At 43.3% G+C, this 17,385-nt stretch overlaps 2 non-coding genes across 2 annotated transcripts; one reads left to right on the top strand and one right to left on the bottom strand.

Moving 5' to 3' along the window:
* The first annotated feature begins 13,413 nt into the window (after positions 1 to 13,413).
* Positions 13,414 to 13,487, top strand: trnat-agu (transfer RNA threonine (anticodon AGU)). The gene has a single exon. It is a non-coding gene; the product is annotated as a tRNA-Thr (tRNA).
* A 2,953-nt stretch (positions 13,488 to 16,440) lies between these two features.
* trnal-uaa (transfer RNA leucine (anticodon UAA)) lies at positions 16,441 to 16,523 on the bottom strand. The gene has a single exon. It is a non-coding gene; the product is annotated as a tRNA-Leu (tRNA).
* Between the last annotated feature and the right edge of the window lie 862 nt (positions 16,524 to 17,385).

The raw sequence follows: 17,385 nt of genomic DNA, 5'->3' as shown, positions 1-17,385 counted from the left end.
TCCATTTTATCCCTACACTGTGTTATTTCCTCCAATAATCCCTGCTGTCTGTCCTGAATTAATCCATTTTATCCCTACACTGTGTTATTTCCTCCAATAATCCCTGCTGTCTGTCCTGAATTAATCCATTTTATCCCTACACTGTGTTATTTCCTCCAATAATCCCTGCTGTCTGTCCTGAATTAATCCATTTTATCCCTACACTGTGTTATTTCCTCCAATATTCCCTGCTGTCTGTCCTGAATTAATCCATTTTATCCCGACACTGTGTTATTTCCTCCAATAATCCCTGCTGTCTGTCCTGAATTAATCCATTTTATCCCTACACTGTGTTCTTTCCTCCAATATTCCCTGCTGTCTGTCCTGAATTGATCCATTTTATCCCTACACTGTGTTATTTCCTCCAATAATCCCTGCTGTCTGTCCTGAATTAATCCATTTTATCCCTACACTGTGTTATTTCCTACAATATTCCCTGCTGTCTGTCCTGAATTAATCCATTTTATCCCTACACTGTGTTATTTCCTCCAATATTCCCTGCTGTCTGTCCTGAATTAATCCATTTTATCCCTACACTGTGTTATTTCCTCCAATAATCCCTGCTGTCTGTCCTGAATTAATCCATTTTATCCCTACACTGTGTTATTTCCTCCAATAATCCCTGCTGTCTGTCCTGAATTAATCCATTTTATCCCTACACTGTGTTATTTCCTCCAATAATCCCTGCTGTCTGTCCTGAATTAATCCATTTTATCCCTACACTGTGTTATTTCCTCCAATATTCCCTGCTGTCTGTCCTGAATTAATCCATTTTATCCCTACACTGTGTTATTTCCTCCAATAATCCCTGCTGTCTGTCCTGAATTAATCCATTTTATCCCGACACTGTGTTATTTCCTCCAATATTCCCTGCTGTCTGTCCTGAATTAATCCATTTTATCCCTACACTGTGTTATTTCCTCCAATATTCCCTGCTGTCTGTCCTGAATTAATCCATTTTATCCCTACACTGTGTTATTTCCTCCAATAATCCCTGCTGTCTGTCCTGAATTAATCCATTTTATCCCTACACTGTGTTATTTCCTCCAAAATTCCCTGCTGTCTGTCCTGAATTAATCCATTTTATCCCTACACTGTGTTATTTCCTCCAATAATCCCTGCTGTCTGTCCTGAATTAATCCATTTTATCCGTACACTGTGTTATTTCCTCCAATAATCCCTGCTGTCTGTCCTGAATTAATCCATTTTATCCCTACACTGTGTTATTTCCTCCAATAATCCCTGCTGTCTGTCCTGAATTAATCCATTTTATCCGTACACTGTGTTATTTCCTCCAATAATCCCTGCTGTCTGTCCTGAATTAATCCATTTTATTCCTACACTGTGTTATTCCCTCCAATAATCCCTGCTGTCTGTCCTGAATTAATCCATTTTATCCCTACACTGTGTTATTTCCTCCAATAATCCCTGCTGTCTGTCCTGAATTAATCCATTTTATCCCTACACTGTGTTATTCCCTCCAATAATCCCTGCTGTCTGTCCTGAATTAATCCATTTTATCCCTACACTGTGTTATTTCCTCCAATAATCCCTGCTGTCTGTCCTGAATTAATCCATTTTATCCCCACACCGTGTTATTTCCTCCAATAATCCCTGCTGTCTGTCCTGAATTAATCCATTTTATCCCTACACTGTGTTATTTCCTCCAATAATCCCTGCTGTCTGTCCTGAATTAATCCATTTTATCCCTACACTGTGTTATTTCCTCCAATATTCCCTGCTGTATGTCCTGAATTAATCCATTTTATCCCTACACTGTGTTATTTCCTCCAATATTCCCTGCTGTCTGTCCTGAATTAATCCATTTTATCCCTACACTGTGTTATTTCCTCCAATAATCCCTGCTGTCTGTCCTGAATTAATCCATTTTATCCCTACACTGTGTTATTTCCTCCAATATTCCCTGCTGTATGTCCTGAATTAATCCATTTTATCCCTACACTGTGTTATTTCCTCCAATAATCCCTGCTGTCTGTCCTGAATTAATCCATTTTATCCGTACACTGTGTTATTTCATCCAATAATCCCTGCTGTCTGTCCTGAATTAATCCATTTTATCCCTACACTGTGTTATTCCCTCCAATAATCCCTGCTGTCTGTCCTGAATTAATCCATTTTATCCCTACACTGTGTTATTTCCTCCAATAATCCCTGCTGTCTGTCCTGAATTAATCCATTTTATCCCTACACTGTGTTATTTCCTCCAATAATCCCTGCTGTCTGTCCTGAATTAATCCATTTTATCCCCACACTGTGTTATTTCCTCCAATAATCCCTGCTGTCTGTCCTGAATTAATCCATTTTATCCCTACACTGTGTTATTTCCTCCAATAATCCCTGCTGTCTGTCCTGAATTAATCCATTTTATCCCCACACCGTGTTATTTCCTCCAATAATCCCTGCTGTCTGTCCTGAATTAATCCATTTTATCCCTACACTGTGTTATTTCCTCCAATAATCCCTGCTGTCTGTCCTGAATTAATCCATTTTATCCCTACACTGTGTTATTTCCTCCAATATTCCCTGCTGTCTGTCCTGAATTAATCCATTTTATCCCTACACTGTGTTATTTCCTCCAATAATCCCTGCTGTCTGTCCTGAATTAATCCATTTTATCCCTACACTGTGTTATTTCCTCCAATATTCCCTGCTGTCTGTCCTGAATTAATCCATTTTATCCCTACACTGTGTTATTTCCTCCAATATTCCCTGCTGTCTGTCCTGAATTAATCCATTTTATCCCTACACTGTGTTATTTCCTCCAATAATCCCTGCTGTCTGTCCTGAATTAATCCATTTTATCCCTACACTGTGTTATTTCCTCCAATATTCCCTGCTGTCTGTCCTGAATTAATCCATTTTATCCCTACACTGTGTTATTTCCTCCAATAATCCCTGCTGTCTGTCCTGAATTAATCCATTTTATCCCTACACTGTGTTATTCCCTCCAATATTCCCTGCTGTCTGTCCTGAATTAATACATTTTATCCCTACACTGTGTTATTTCCTCCAATATTCCCTGCTGTCTGTCCTGAATTAATCCATTTTATCCCTACACTGTGTTATTTCCTCCAATAATCCCTGCTGTCTGTCCTGAATTAATCCATTTTATCCCATACTGTGTTATTTCCTCCAATATTCCCTGCTGTCTGTCCTGAATTAATCCATTTTATCCCTACACTGTGTTATTTCCTCCAATAATCCCTGCTGTCTGTCCTGAATTAATCCATTTTATCCCTACACTATGTTATTTCCTCCAATATTCCCTGCTGTCTGTCCTGAATTAATCCATTTTATCCCTACACTGTGTTATTTCCTCCAATAATCCCTGCTGTCTGTCCTGAATTAATCCATTTTATCCCTACACTGTGTTATTTCCTCCAATATTCCCTGCTGTCTGTCCTGAATTGATCCATTTTATCCCTACACTGTTTTATTTCCTCCAATAATCCCTGCTGTCTGTCCTGAATTAATCCATTTTATCCCTACACTGTGTTATTTCCTCCAATATTCCCTGCTGTCTGTCCTGAATTAATCCATTTGATCCCTACACTGTGTTATTTCCTCCAATAATCCCTGCTGTCTGTCCTGAATTAATCCATTTTATCCCTACACTGTGTTATTTCCTCCAATAATCCCTGCTGTCTGTCCTGAATTAATCCATTTTATCCCTACACTGTGTTATTTCCTCCAATAATCCCTGCTGTCTGTCCTGAATTAATCCATTTTATCCCTACACTGTGTTATTTCCTCCAATATTCCCTGCTGTCTGTCCTGAATTAATCCGTTTTATCCCTACACTCTGTTATTTCCTCCAATATTCCCTGCTGTCTGTCCTGAATTAATCCATTTTATCCCTACACTGTGTTATTTACTCCAATATTCCCTGCTGTCTGTCCTGAATTAATCCATTTTATCCCTACACTGTGTTATTTCTTCCAATATTCCCTGCTGTCTGTCCTGAATTAATCCATTTTATCCCGACACTGTGTTATTTCCTCCAATATTCCCTGCTGTCTGTCCTGAATTAATCCATTTTATCCCTACACTGTGTTATTTCCTCCAATAATCCCTGCTGTCTTTCCTGAATTAATCCATTTTATCCCTACACTGTGTTATTCCCTCCAATATTTCCTGCTGTCTGTCCTGAATTAATCCATTTTATCCCTACACTGTGTTATTTCCTCCAATAATCCCTGCTGTCTGTCCTGAATTAATCCATTTTATCCATACACTGTGTTATTTCCTCCAATAATCCCTGCTGTCTGTCCTGAATTAATCCATTTTATCCCTACACTGTGTTATTCCCTCCAATAATCCCTGCTGTCTGTCCTGAATTAATCCATTTTATCCATACACTGTGTTATTTCCTCCAATAATCCCTGCTGTCTGTCCTGAATTAATCCATTTTATCCCTACACTGTGTTATTCCCTCCAATAATCCCTGCTGTCTGTCCTGAATTAATACATTTGATCCCTACACTGTGTTATTCCCTCCAATATTCCCTGCTGTCTGTCCTGAATTAATCCATTTTATCCCTCCACTGTGTTATTCCCTCCAATATTCCCTGCTGTCTGTCCTGAATTAATCCATTTTATCCCTACACTGTGTTATTTCCTCCAATATTCCCTGCTGTCTGTCCTGAATTAATCCATTTTATCCCTACACTGTGTTATTTCCTCCAACAATCCCTGCTGTCTGTCCTGAATTAATCCATTTTATCCCTACACTGTGTTATTTCCTCCAACAATCCCTGCTGTCTGTCCTGAATTAATCCATTTTATCCCTACACTGTGTTATTTCCTCCAACAATCCCTGCTGTCTGTCCTGAATTAATCCATTTTATCCCTACACTGTGTTATTTCCTCCAATAATCCCTGCTGTCTGTCCTGAATTAATCCATTTTATCCCTACACTGTGTTATTTCCTCCAATAATCCCTGCTGTCTGTCCTGAATTAATCCATTTTATCACCACACTGTGTTATTCCCTCCAATATTCCCTGCTGTCTGTCCTGAATTAATCCATTTTATCCCTACACTGTGTTATTTCCTCCAATAATCCCTGCTGTCTGTCCTGAATTAATCCATTTTATCCCTACACTGTGTTATTTCCTCCAATAATCCCTGCTGTCTGTCCTGAATTAATCCATTTTATCCCTACACTGTGTTATTTCCTCCAATATTCCCTGCTGTCTGTCCTGAATTAATCCATTTTATCCCTACACTGTGTTATTTCCTCCAATAATCCCTGCTGTCTTTCCTGAATTAATCCATTTTATCCCTACACTGTGTTATTTCCTCCAATATTCCCTGCTGTCTGTCCTGAATTAATCCATTTTATCCCTACACTGTGTTATTTCCTCCAATAATCCCTGCTGTCTGTCCTGAATTAATCCATTTTATCCATACACTGTGTTATTTCCTCCAATAATCCCTGCTGTCTGTCCTGAATTAATCCATTTTATTCCTACACTGTGTTATTCCCTCCAATAATCCCTGCTGTCTGTCCTGAATTAATCCATTTTATCCCTACACTGTGTTATTCCCTCCAATAATCCCTGCTGTCTGTCCTGAATTAATCCATTTTATCCCTACACTGTGTTATTCCCTCCAATAATCCCTGCTGTCTGTCCTGAATTAATCCATTTTATCCCTACACTGTGTTATTCCCTCCAATATTCCCTGCTGTCTGTCCTGAATTAATCCATTTTATCCCTCCACTGTGTTATTCCCTCCAATATTCCCTGCTGTCTGTCCTGAATTAATCCATTTTATCCCTACACTGTGTTATTCCCTCCAATATTCCCTGCTGTCTGTCCTGAATTAATCCATTTTATCCCTACACTGTGTTATTTCCTCCAACAATCCCTGCTGTCTGTCCTGAATTAATCCATTTTATCCCTACACTGTGTTATTTCCTCCAATATTCCCTGCTGTCTGTCCTGAATTAATCCATTTTATCCCTACACTGTGTTATTTCCTCCAACAATCCCTGCTGTCTGTCCTGAATTAATCCATTTTATCCCTACACTGTGTTATTTCCTCCAATATTCCCTGCTGTCTGTCCTGAATTAATCCATTTTATCCCTACACTGTGTTATTTCCTCCAACAATCCCTGCTGTCTGTCCTGAATTAATCCATTTTATCCCTACACTGTGTTATTTCCTCCAACAATCCCTGCTGTCTGTCCTGAATTAATCCATTTTATCCCTACACTGTGTTATTTCCTCCAATAATCCCTGCTGTCTGTCCTGAATTAATCCATTTTATCCCTACACTGTGTTATTCCCTCCAATAATCCCTGCTGTCTGTCCTGAATTAATCCATTTTATCCCTACACTGTGTTATTTCCTCCAATAATCCCTGCTGTCTGTCCTGAATTAATCCATTTTATCCCTACACTGTGTTATTCCCTCCAATAATCCCTGCTGTCTGTCCTGAATTAATCCATTTTATCCCTACACTGTGTTATTCCCTCCAATATTCCCTGCTGTCTGTCCTGAATTAATCCATTTTATCCCTACACTGTGTTATTCCCTCCAATATTCCCTGCTGTCTGTCCTGAATTAATCCATTTTATCCCTACACTGTGTTATTTCCTCCAATATTCCCTGCTGTCTGTCCTGAATTAATCCATTTTATCCCTACACTGTGTTATTCCCTCCAATAATCCCCGCTGTCTGTCCTGAATTAATCCATTTTATCCCTACACTGTTATTCCCTCCAATATTCCCTGCTGTCTGTCCTGAATTAATCCATTTTATCCCTACACTGTGTTATTCCCTCCAATATTCCCTCCTCTTTGTCCTTTATTAAAGTCCAGTTTTTTCCCTCGAGTTTGACATCAATCAGGTTTAAAATTGATGCAGAGTTTCAGCCAATGAGGGAGATCCGGGCTCAGCCCCGCCCACTCGGTGCCGCAAGTCCCGCCCCTCACCCACTCCGATTGGTTGGAGGACCAACCGCCCTCTCGGTCCTCCAGCCCCTCTCCGCTCTTCCTATTGGTCCGGAGCTCCCGTCAATCACCCGGGCAGTGTGAGCTGAGCATGCGCGGCCGGTGGTGAGTGAGGCCGAGATCGTGTCGGCAACAGGTGAGAGATGGGCGGGGGGAGCGGGTTAATAAACCCCGGGGGAGGGGGCGGGGGCTTCACAAACCCCGAGTGCGGCCCCGGGCCCGAATATCAAACAGTGAACATTCTCCTCTCTCTCTCTACACTCCGGGGGCTCCGGTTTAGATCAGACCCGAAACTCAACACACGGCCCGCGGCCTCCGAGCATGCGCAGTGTCAGCGTCAAACCTCGTGACTCATCGAATCAGGGAGCGTCTGTAAATGAAGGAAAATGGTGATCGGTCAGGGAGCGTCTGTAAATGAAGGAGAAATGTAGATCGGTCAGGGAGCGTCTGTAAATGAAGGAGAAATGTAGATCGGTCAGGGAGCGTCTGTAAATGAAGGAAAATGGTGATCGGTCAGGGAGTGTCTGTCAATGAAGGAGAAATGGTGATCGGTCAGGGAGCGTCTGTAAATGAATTAGAAATGTTGTTCGGTCAGGGAGCGTCTGTAAATGAAGGAGAAATGGTGATCTCTGTATCTTCAGTCATCCAGGGAGCTCGAGCTTTGGATGCTGTTCCTTTCCTCCTCGTGGGAATCTGTCTACTCTGTACCCAAACCAACTCCTCCTTGAAGGCCTCCCATTGTTCAATTACTGTTCTGCCTGCCAATTTTTGATTCCAATCCACACGGAGAAGATCCCTTTTTAACTCATGAAATTCGCCCTCATCCAGTTCAGAATTTTCACATTTGACTGTCCCCTGTCCTTTTCCATAACTGTTCTGAACCGAATGAGATTATGATCACTGCTGCCCCAATGAAACATGCTCCACCTGCCCCACTTCATTCTCCACACCGAGCCCACTGCTGTCCTCACATTCACTCTCTCACACTGTCTCTCTCACTGTCTCTCTCTCACACTGTCTCTCTCTCACACTCTCTCTCTCTCACACTCTCTCTCTCTCACACTCTCTCTCTCTCACACTCTCTCTCTCTCACACTCTCTCTCTCACACTCTCTCTCTCTCACACTCTCTCTCTCACACTCACTCTCTCACACTCACTCTCTCACCCTTTCAATCACGGTTTAGGGCCACTGAAAGATGATGCGATGGGTTTGGATTTCAGCACAGGGAGGAGGGAGAGTGTGTGGGACAGGGGATTTTCAGCTTTGAGTAATGAGAGAGGAAATAATGTTCCATAGAAAGTAGAGTTATCTGATCTGAATTTCTATCCTGTACTTACAGTGATAACTTTTTTCAACTCCTTTTACAGGGGAGGATTTACAGAGGGAAACTCAAACCAAAGATCACGTCAAGATCTGACAGAGTCACTCGATTCATCAGGACCTGAATATCATCGGCCTTTGAATGTGGAAGGAGAAATGTTTGTCTGTTCTATCCGTGGGAGAAGATTTCAAACATCAGTGTGAGTGGAAAAGCACCGAGACACACACACCCGAGTGAGAGTGTTCCAGTGCACTGACTGTGGAAAGAGCTTTAACCAGTTACACAGCCTGAAAAAACATCACACCATTCACAGCGGGGAGAAACCGTACACGTGTTCTGTGTGTGGACGAGGCTTCAACTGATCGTCCAACCTGGAGAGACACAAGGACACCCAGACCATGGAGAAACAGTGGAAATGTGGGGACTGTGGGAAGGGATTCAATTACCCTTCAGAGCTGGATACTCATCGACGCCGTCACACTGGGGAGAGGCCGTTCACCTGCTCCATGTGTGGGAAGGGATTCACTCAGTCATCCGGCCTCCTGACACACCAGCGAGTTCACACTGATGAGAGACCTTTTAAATGTTCTGACTGTGAGAAGAGGTTTAAATGCAAAAGGAATCTGCTGGAACACCAACGCACTCACACTGGGGAGAGGCCGTTCACCTGCTCCGTGTGTGGGAAGGGATTCACTCAGTCATCCAACCTGCTGACACACCAGCGAGTTCACACTGATGAGAGACCTTTTAAATGTTCTGACTGTGAGAAGAGCTTTAAAAGCAAAATTGAACTGCTGAAACACCAACGCACTCACACTGGGGAGAGGCCGTTCACCTGCTCCGTGTGTGGGAAGGGATTCACTCGGTCATCACACTTTCTGTCACACCAGCGAGTTCACACTGGGAAGAGGCCGTTCACTTGCTCAGTGTGTGGGAAGGGATTCGGTCATTCATCCACCTTGCTGACACACCAGCGAGTTCACAATGGGGAGAGGCCGTTCTCCTGCTCCATGTGTGGGAAGGGATTCACTCAGTCATCCAACCTGCTGACACACCAGCGAGTTCACACTGATGAGAGACCTTTTAAATGTTCTGACTGTGAGAAGAGCTTTAAAAGCAAAATTGAACTGCTGAAACACCAACGCACTCACACTGGGGAGAGGCCGTTCACCTGCTCCGTGTGTGGGAAGGGATTCACTCAGTCATCACACTTTCGGTCACACCAGCGAGTTCACACTGGGGAGAGGCCGTTCACCTGCTCCGTGTGTGGGAAGGGATTCGCTCATTCATCGAACCTGCTGAAACACCAGCGAGTTCACACTGGGGAGAGGCCGTTCACCTGCTCCGTGTGTGGGAAAGGATTCGCTCATTCATCGGCCCTGCTGACACACCAGCGACTTCACACTGATGAGAGACCTTTTAAATGTTCTGACTGTGAGAAGAGGTATAAAAGCAAATTTAATCTGCTGACACACCAACGCACCCACACTGGGGAGGGGCCTTTCACCTGCTCAGTGTGTGGGAAGGGATTCACTTGGTCATCCACCCTGCTGAAACACCAGCGAGTTCACACTGAGAGACCTTCAAATGTTCTGACTGTGGGAAGAGATTTAAAATCAGAAACGAACTGCTGAGACATCGACGCACTCACACTGGGGAGAGACTTTTCACCTGCTCCGTGTGTGGGAAGAGATTCACTCGATCATCCCACCTTCTGAAACATTAACTTGTTCACACTATTGAGTGACCTTTTCATGCAGTGACTGTGAGAAGAGCTTAAAAGCAGAAATGAACTGCTGACACATCAACGCATGCCCATTGGTTGAGAGACTGTTCACCTGCTCCGTGTGTGGGAAGGGATTCACTCAGTCATCACACGTGCTGAGACACCAGCGAGTTCACGAAATGAGCAGGTCCAACGAGCCGGTCTGTAACACAGGCCAATGACTCAGTGCAGCTCGTTACCCAGTCACTGGGCTCCGTTATAGCCTCTCCTGTCAGTAACACACAAAGAGAAATTGTAAATCTGAAACAGAAAGAGATAATGTATAACACTTCATATCAACCACCAGTTTTTCCCTCTTTCCGGCTTTTAAAACAATCTGTTTCACAGTTTGTCAAACCCGAAACAGCCTCTGGGATTTGCTGATTGAGAATTTCAGTGGAAATTGGGACCGTCACTAAGTATCGGAACAAATATCCCCGCTGAGGTTTCGGGATTGTTACTGGTTTATTTATATCAGTGAGTGACCGATTTTAAACTAGGTGAGGGTCTAAACCTAAGGTAAGAGCCTGGGATGGACAAGAGATTCTTCAATGTATCAAGTTAAATTACACTGATTCCACCAACACTGGACATCACATCCCTCAAACATTGTTACCTGTTACTGTATAAAACTGGTGAGGGTGGAAATGAGAAATAACTGAGAAAAACTTCATTGTATCAAAGTTAATTCTGATCATTATTATTATACAAACATTCTACAGCCTATCCCTTAAAAAGGACCCAATATCAAACCAGTCCCCAGTCCTTGGGCCTGTGCCTATGTTGTGATTTGCACCCGCTTCTGACTGACTTGGTATCAGACGCACTCCCGTCAACAGTAAACGGATGGAGCCGGATCCATAAGAGAAAAATGAGGACCGACCTCCGCGGTTCTCCCAGAGTGCGGGAGGCGGAGTAACAGCAGCAGACAGAGAGATCTCTCTAAACCAGCCGCTGCCGCCGGAGAGAAGCGAGTCCCGTTCCGAGCCGTGTCTGTCAGGCGCCCGCTGACCCTCTCTTCACTGAAGGGGACCGATTCAGCACCAACTCACACACCCACCATTGGATCATTGAATCACCTTCAACACCTGAATTACATCACCACTTAATCCTCGAAACACGAGGAAATACAAACCTTGTCCACGCAACTTGCCCTCGTAATGTAACCATTTTAGCCCCGGTATCATTCTGGTCTTTCTGCGCTGCACCTCCTGCAAGGCCAATATATCCTTCCTGAGGTCTGGTGCCCAGGACTGAATGCCGTACTCTAAATGTGGCCTCAACAGAGTTTATAGAATTGTCACATAAATTCCACCCTTTTGATTTCCAGTTCCCTTGAGATAAAGGCCGACATTCCATTAGCCATTTTAATTATTTTTTGCACCTGTCTGCCAACTCTTCCTGATTTCCCGAAGTATCTCTGCTCACCCCCAGTTCCTGGCTTCTCACCATTTTGAAAATACTCTGATTTATCTTGCTTCGGGCCAAAGTGGATGGCCTCACATTTCCCCAGATTGAAACTTTGAACAGTCTGGGGCTCTTTTGTATCGAAAAGAGAAGGCTGAGGGTGACCTGATACAGGACTTTAAGATTATGCAAGGGTTTGATCGGTCAGATGTAGATAAGGTGTTTGTACTTTTGGGAGTGGGGATGTGAGAACTTAGGGCCATGAATATAAAAGTCATCAATAAATCCAATCTGGCATTCAAGAGAAACATATTTATCCAGAGAGGCGTTAGAATGTGCAGCTCGCTCCCACAAGGAGTAGTTAAGGCGAATCGCATGGATGCATTTACGGTGAAGCGAGATAAACACATGGAGGAGAAAGGAATATTCAGGTTTGCTCATCGGGTTAGATGAAGAGGGATTGGAGGAGGCTCGTCTGCAGCATAAACACCGGTATAGTCTCGTTGGGTCGAATTGCCTGTTTCTGTGATGTACATTCGATGTAATTCTATGTAAGCTCCATCTGACACAGTTTTACCAACTCACTGAATCTATCAATTTCCTTTTATAACTTTATGCTCCCATCTACACTACTCACTGCGCCAAACTTGGTGTCGTCGACAAACCTGGATATACCGCTCTCTATTCCTTTATCTGCCTCATTTATGCAGATCCCTGGGGGACACCACTAATCAAATCCTGTCAATTTGAGTACATACCCATTAACCCTACTCTCTGTCCCCAACTCCAAACCAACTCCCTCCCCATGTCAATCGGTTGCTTTGAATTCCACATGTTCTCATTTCTGTTAACAGTCTCTGATGTTAAACCTTATCGAATCCCTCTGGAAGTCAATATACACATAACACCCATAGACACTCCATTATTTACCACATTAGTTACATCTTCAAAAAGGTCAACTCGTTTTGTTAGACTTGACTTACACTTTACAAATCCATGCTGGCTCTCTCTGATCAATTCATGTTTATCCAAGTGCTCAGTCATTCTTTCCCTAATAACAGATACTGGTAACTTCCCCACAACAGACGTCAGACTAATAGGTCTATAATTTCCTGCTTTATCTCTCCTACCCTTCGTATAAAACGGAATGACATTGGCAATTTTTTCAATCCATGGAACAATTCCTGAATCAAGAGAGTTTTGAACGATCATGACTAAAGCATGTACAATTTCCTCACCTATTCCCCTTAGTCCCCTGGGATGGTAAACATCAGGCCCTGGAGATTTGTCTATCTTAATCTAATTATTTTCTCCAATACCATTATTTTACTTACACCGAATCCCCTTGATTTATTTTCAGTTTTCCTCGTGCCTCTGGTACATTATCCTCATGATTTTCTGTGAGTGTTTAGCAAGTCTGCCATTTCCTGAATTTCAATTACAATATCACCCCTATCCATCTTTAAGGGCCCACATTACTCTTCGTCACCCTTCTTTCTCTTAATATACGTGTAAAAACCTTGAAAGTTGTCCTTAATTTCACTCACAAGTTTTTCTCGTTTTCCCTCTTTGCACCTTTTACGATTTTTTTTTCGTTTCAGCACCACAATAAACAACTCTTCACTGTGAAATTTGCTCAATTAGTTCTTCAGTGTCAGAGCGAGAATTGTCCATCCCTAATTTATTTAAAGTAACAAACACAAGCACAAATATTCATTCGTGTATCAAAGCACTGATGGACACAGAAAGATAAACACAGCTTGAAACGCAGTCAGTATCGGGATTCACAGGGAAACGGGCAAGTGAAATAGACAAAGATCAAACAGTCTGAGCCCCCAACAGAATGTGACGTGTAGCTGATAGATATTAATGAGAGGAGGTGGGAAATGATCCCATGACTTGGCTCTGTGGCTCAGTTGGTTAAAGCACTTGTCCAGTAAACAAGAGATCCTGGGTTCAACTCCCAGCGGTGCCTTTGTTCAATTCATGGTGTTCAGTGAATTTTGGAAGGAAAAACGCACAGTGTGGTGTTTGTGTTTTGTGCAGGAGCCAACACGGAACTGATCAGGAAGTCTCTTCAAAAATGCCTTTTCATTATACAGACAGCCCTCTCATAGAATGTGTCCGTAACACGTTCTTGTTTCTGGGCTCGTTGAGTTCGGGGTATAATTCTCAATTCGAGGTTCATACCCTGGAGAATCCCTAATTTAACCCTAGACTTTTGATCTTGAGCTGCGGTTCAAACTTTGCAAAGAGAAAAATAAATCCCCAAATCACTCCCTGAATCTCAAGCACTTTCGGAAGAAGTTCAGTTCAAAGAATCAGGAATTTAAAGGCACCTCAATGACCTGCACTTTCATTGCATTCGACCTTGAAACCGCTCTGGGCTTTCATCTCACTGAAGCAGAGTGTGGCGGCTCTGTATCTGTGAGCATGTCGGTGACGAGGTTCGCTCTGATATTGGTCGCTTTCAATTTTTAAGATCTCGCCAAGCTCAGGGAAAAGAAACCGAGAATCGAATTTTCCCTGTAAGTGATGAATTGAAGGGATTGGTGCTCCAAGCAGATCTGGAAAATTCACAGTGCGGTCGCTCAGGAATTCCAAATCCACCCTCTGGCCACTCGGCGATCATATTAACTGAGCTTTACTCTGGCCCAGTGTCACCACGCTGAAATCGAGTATTTCTCCGGCACGTTTCTCTTAACTTCACAGTTGCTGCTTTAAGAGTGAAGACCGGCTTTTGGATTTTCACTCCTGCAAGCTCCAACTCTTGATTTTGTAAAAGTAAACTGACAGTAGACAGCTGTTATATTGGTCACTGCAGCCTCAAGGTTTAGCTCAGTGAATTACTGATTTAGCGGATGATTTTTCCACCTGACTCGGTGGCGCAATCGGTTGGCGCAAAAGTTTGATGATTCGAGTCCTTATTTTATTTTTCCTCAGGATTCATCGTATCAAAATTCCAGGGTTTCAATGTGTGTTTTGTCTGCAAGAAAATGTACCGTGATCATTGCCGGCTGAGCAGGGCTGATATTCCACCATTTACCCTCCAGTCGGAAATCAGGCACATGAATCATATAAAGGAATGGAACATTGGCTTCACGGAAATCACAATTCATCTTGAGACAAGCCCCCGAAAGGCCCGAAGGGAGGTCACACTCGCAGTAGGAGAGCTGGTTCACTGTGACAGAGAGATTACTGTAGTGAGTGAGACCAGACTGTTTCTATTTTCAGAGAATAAATGTCACACCCTTTATTTTGGAAAAGCAAAACGGTGGGGATTTTTGTCATAGCCCGATGCCTTTCGTGTCGTATCAGATGTTCCTCGTTGCGTTACTTTCATCTTCATCGGAGTACCGGTTCGGGCGTTCCTGTGATAAACGGCGACAATTGCCTGTTAATGTTAAATTTAACAACGGCTGCACTGAGCTTTTAATCGCACTCTTAAGATCCAGTCTGTAAAATGATGAAATTTCATCACATGCAAAGCACAAAAATCTTATTAAAGTTTTGTCTGTCTGTCTCTCGGTAACCATGTCGGCATCTCCTTCAGTCTGAAACAGAACGTTATTGGTTGATTAATGGTGATCAAAACAGTCATTCAACTACGAACAGGGTTTAATTAGCTTCATGTAATTATTTATCAAGTTCATAACTCTTGTTAAATTTAATTCTCTGACTGGGAATGGAACCACGCGGTGATGGGAGCACTGAATTTTAACCACCAGTCCATCGGGGAGCTCCCAGGATTGAGCACCAGACACTATGGAACTGATGACATTTATTTTTCTTTCACTCTTCCGTGATTCATTCAGCTCTGTGTTTATTCTCAGGCCTCTTATCTCTCCCTTCTTTTCAGCTTCTGACTGCGGATATTCCTCTGGTCAAATATGAATAATATAGAATATCTCACAGCCCCGCTATATTTGCTCCTTCTCTGTACAGTTCTGTACAAAATCAAACTGTAGGCAGATACCGACAGTGTCGCTCCCTCACTCCCCACAGGAGCAGCAGGAGATGACACTTTAAACTGCCAGTTGCTTCAAACGATGCCCGATAGACCTGTGTTGCCTTGGAGTTTTCCCAGGAGCTGCATTGATTCGGTGTGTGAATTTTGGAAATGGAAACATGTCCATCAGCAGCTTGTGGGAGTATTTTCCCTCACTTTCCATTCCATGTCCATGCCTGCTTGCACTTGGTGCTGTCATTGCCTGAACATCACCTTCTGTCCCGATAGTCGTTCGAACAGAAAATGCCATTTTGTGCGAGCAGCTTGTCTGACACAAAAATGACCTGAATTACAAAGGGGCAAGTGGGAAAGGCCGCGTTGGTCTGCTTGTTCACAGCAAAGAATTTTCAGCGTTACCTTGTGGTTCAGTGTTTAGGATTTGGAGCTTTCATCACCACGGCAACGGTTCGATTGGTGTCTGTCTCAACATCTGCATATTATCCACTCTACCATAAGTGGACTGGACTCAAATTGCTGATTTTTCACTGTGAGGGTGAAGAGACATAAATGTGTGGACATTAGTTACGAATTCATCAGCTGGGTTGCACCTTTGCTTCTCCCCCCGTCTCAGTCTTTCCATCTTTACCCTTCACTGCCGGTGTTCCAGGTTCGATCATCCGTGGCCGTTCAACGAAGCCTGAGAAGTCCATGAGGGAAAAACACAGAGAGTCAAGAGACAGAGACAAGGTGGGATCAAAGTATAGGAAGAAATAGGATCAATGTCAAGTTCTGCGAACGGGCAGAATTTAAGATGGAGCTTGGGAGAGATTCCTTCACGTGTCTCGCAATTTTGCAAGAGACCATTGGGCTCCGAATTAAAAGCATGAGCCGCGCTGGAGAGTCTCTCTGAGAGAGGGAATGCGGTTCGTCAACTCCAGTTCACATTTATTTGAGCAGTGAACATAACTTTTAGCAATAGTGCTGTCAGCAGGATTCGAACCTATGCAGGAAAATCCCATTCGAATTTTAAGTCCAACGCCTTAACCACTCGGCCATCGCAGCCACAGTTATTTATGCTGCACGGCTGTAAATCAGAATGTGTAGGTTTATCACAAGCGATCTGTGATACAATGTTCTCTCCGACAGGTTTCCAACTCGACACTTGGAGCTTGATAACGTGCGGGAATTGCTGTTTCAGTGAGTGAATCCTCGTCTGCAACGTAGTGAGGTCGGGCTTCGATTCCCGCTCAATTCAGGATTATTATCATTCTCCATTCATAAGATCGCGTGAATTGGGATCTATTTGCACTCAGCTTCAATCTGCTCACCGTTCTGAAATATTTTCCTTTCTCCACATGTGTTGCGTCGAGGCTGGGTGGGAAATCACTTTGCGAGTCCAACGCCTTAATCATTGGGTCATCGCAGCTGCAAACGACAAATCAGAATGCGGAAGGTTATCACAGGAGATCTATGAGACTGTATGTTCTTGCAGACGGGTTTCCAGCTGGACTCATGCAGCCAACACCTGTGCGGGCATTGCTGTTTCTGGGGTAAAATTCTCGCCGGCCAAGCGGGATGTTCGCGTTCCTTTACCGCCCAATGGAGCAGCATTTTCATTCTCCATTCATGAGGTCACGTGAATTGGGATACATTTACATTCAGCTTCAATCTGAACACCATCGTGAGACATTTTCCTTTCTCCATGTGTGTTGTGGTCAGAACCTCTGCATTCTGTCCTCCATGCACTGAGATTAAGTCAATCCTGCCGACTACACCGCTGACAAGACGTGAGAAGCCAATTAGTGATTTTACACTAAAAATGGTAACACAGCAGGGCTCGTTCGCGTTCTCTCACATATCAATCAGCAAATACCCAAGTCGAGAATCATACCCCAAGATCAACAAGCCACTAATAATAAAGGGG

Source organism: Heptranchias perlo, unplaced genomic scaffold (assembly GCF_035084215.1).
Source record: "Heptranchias perlo isolate sHepPer1 unplaced genomic scaffold, sHepPer1.hap1 HAP1_SCAFFOLD_282, whole genome shotgun sequence".
NCBI classification, from domain to species: Eukaryota; Metazoa; Chordata; class Chondrichthyes; order Hexanchiformes; family Hexanchidae; genus Heptranchias; species Heptranchias perlo.
Note: the sequence above shows the minus strand (reverse complement) of the source record. Positions and strands in the feature narration are given on the sequence as shown.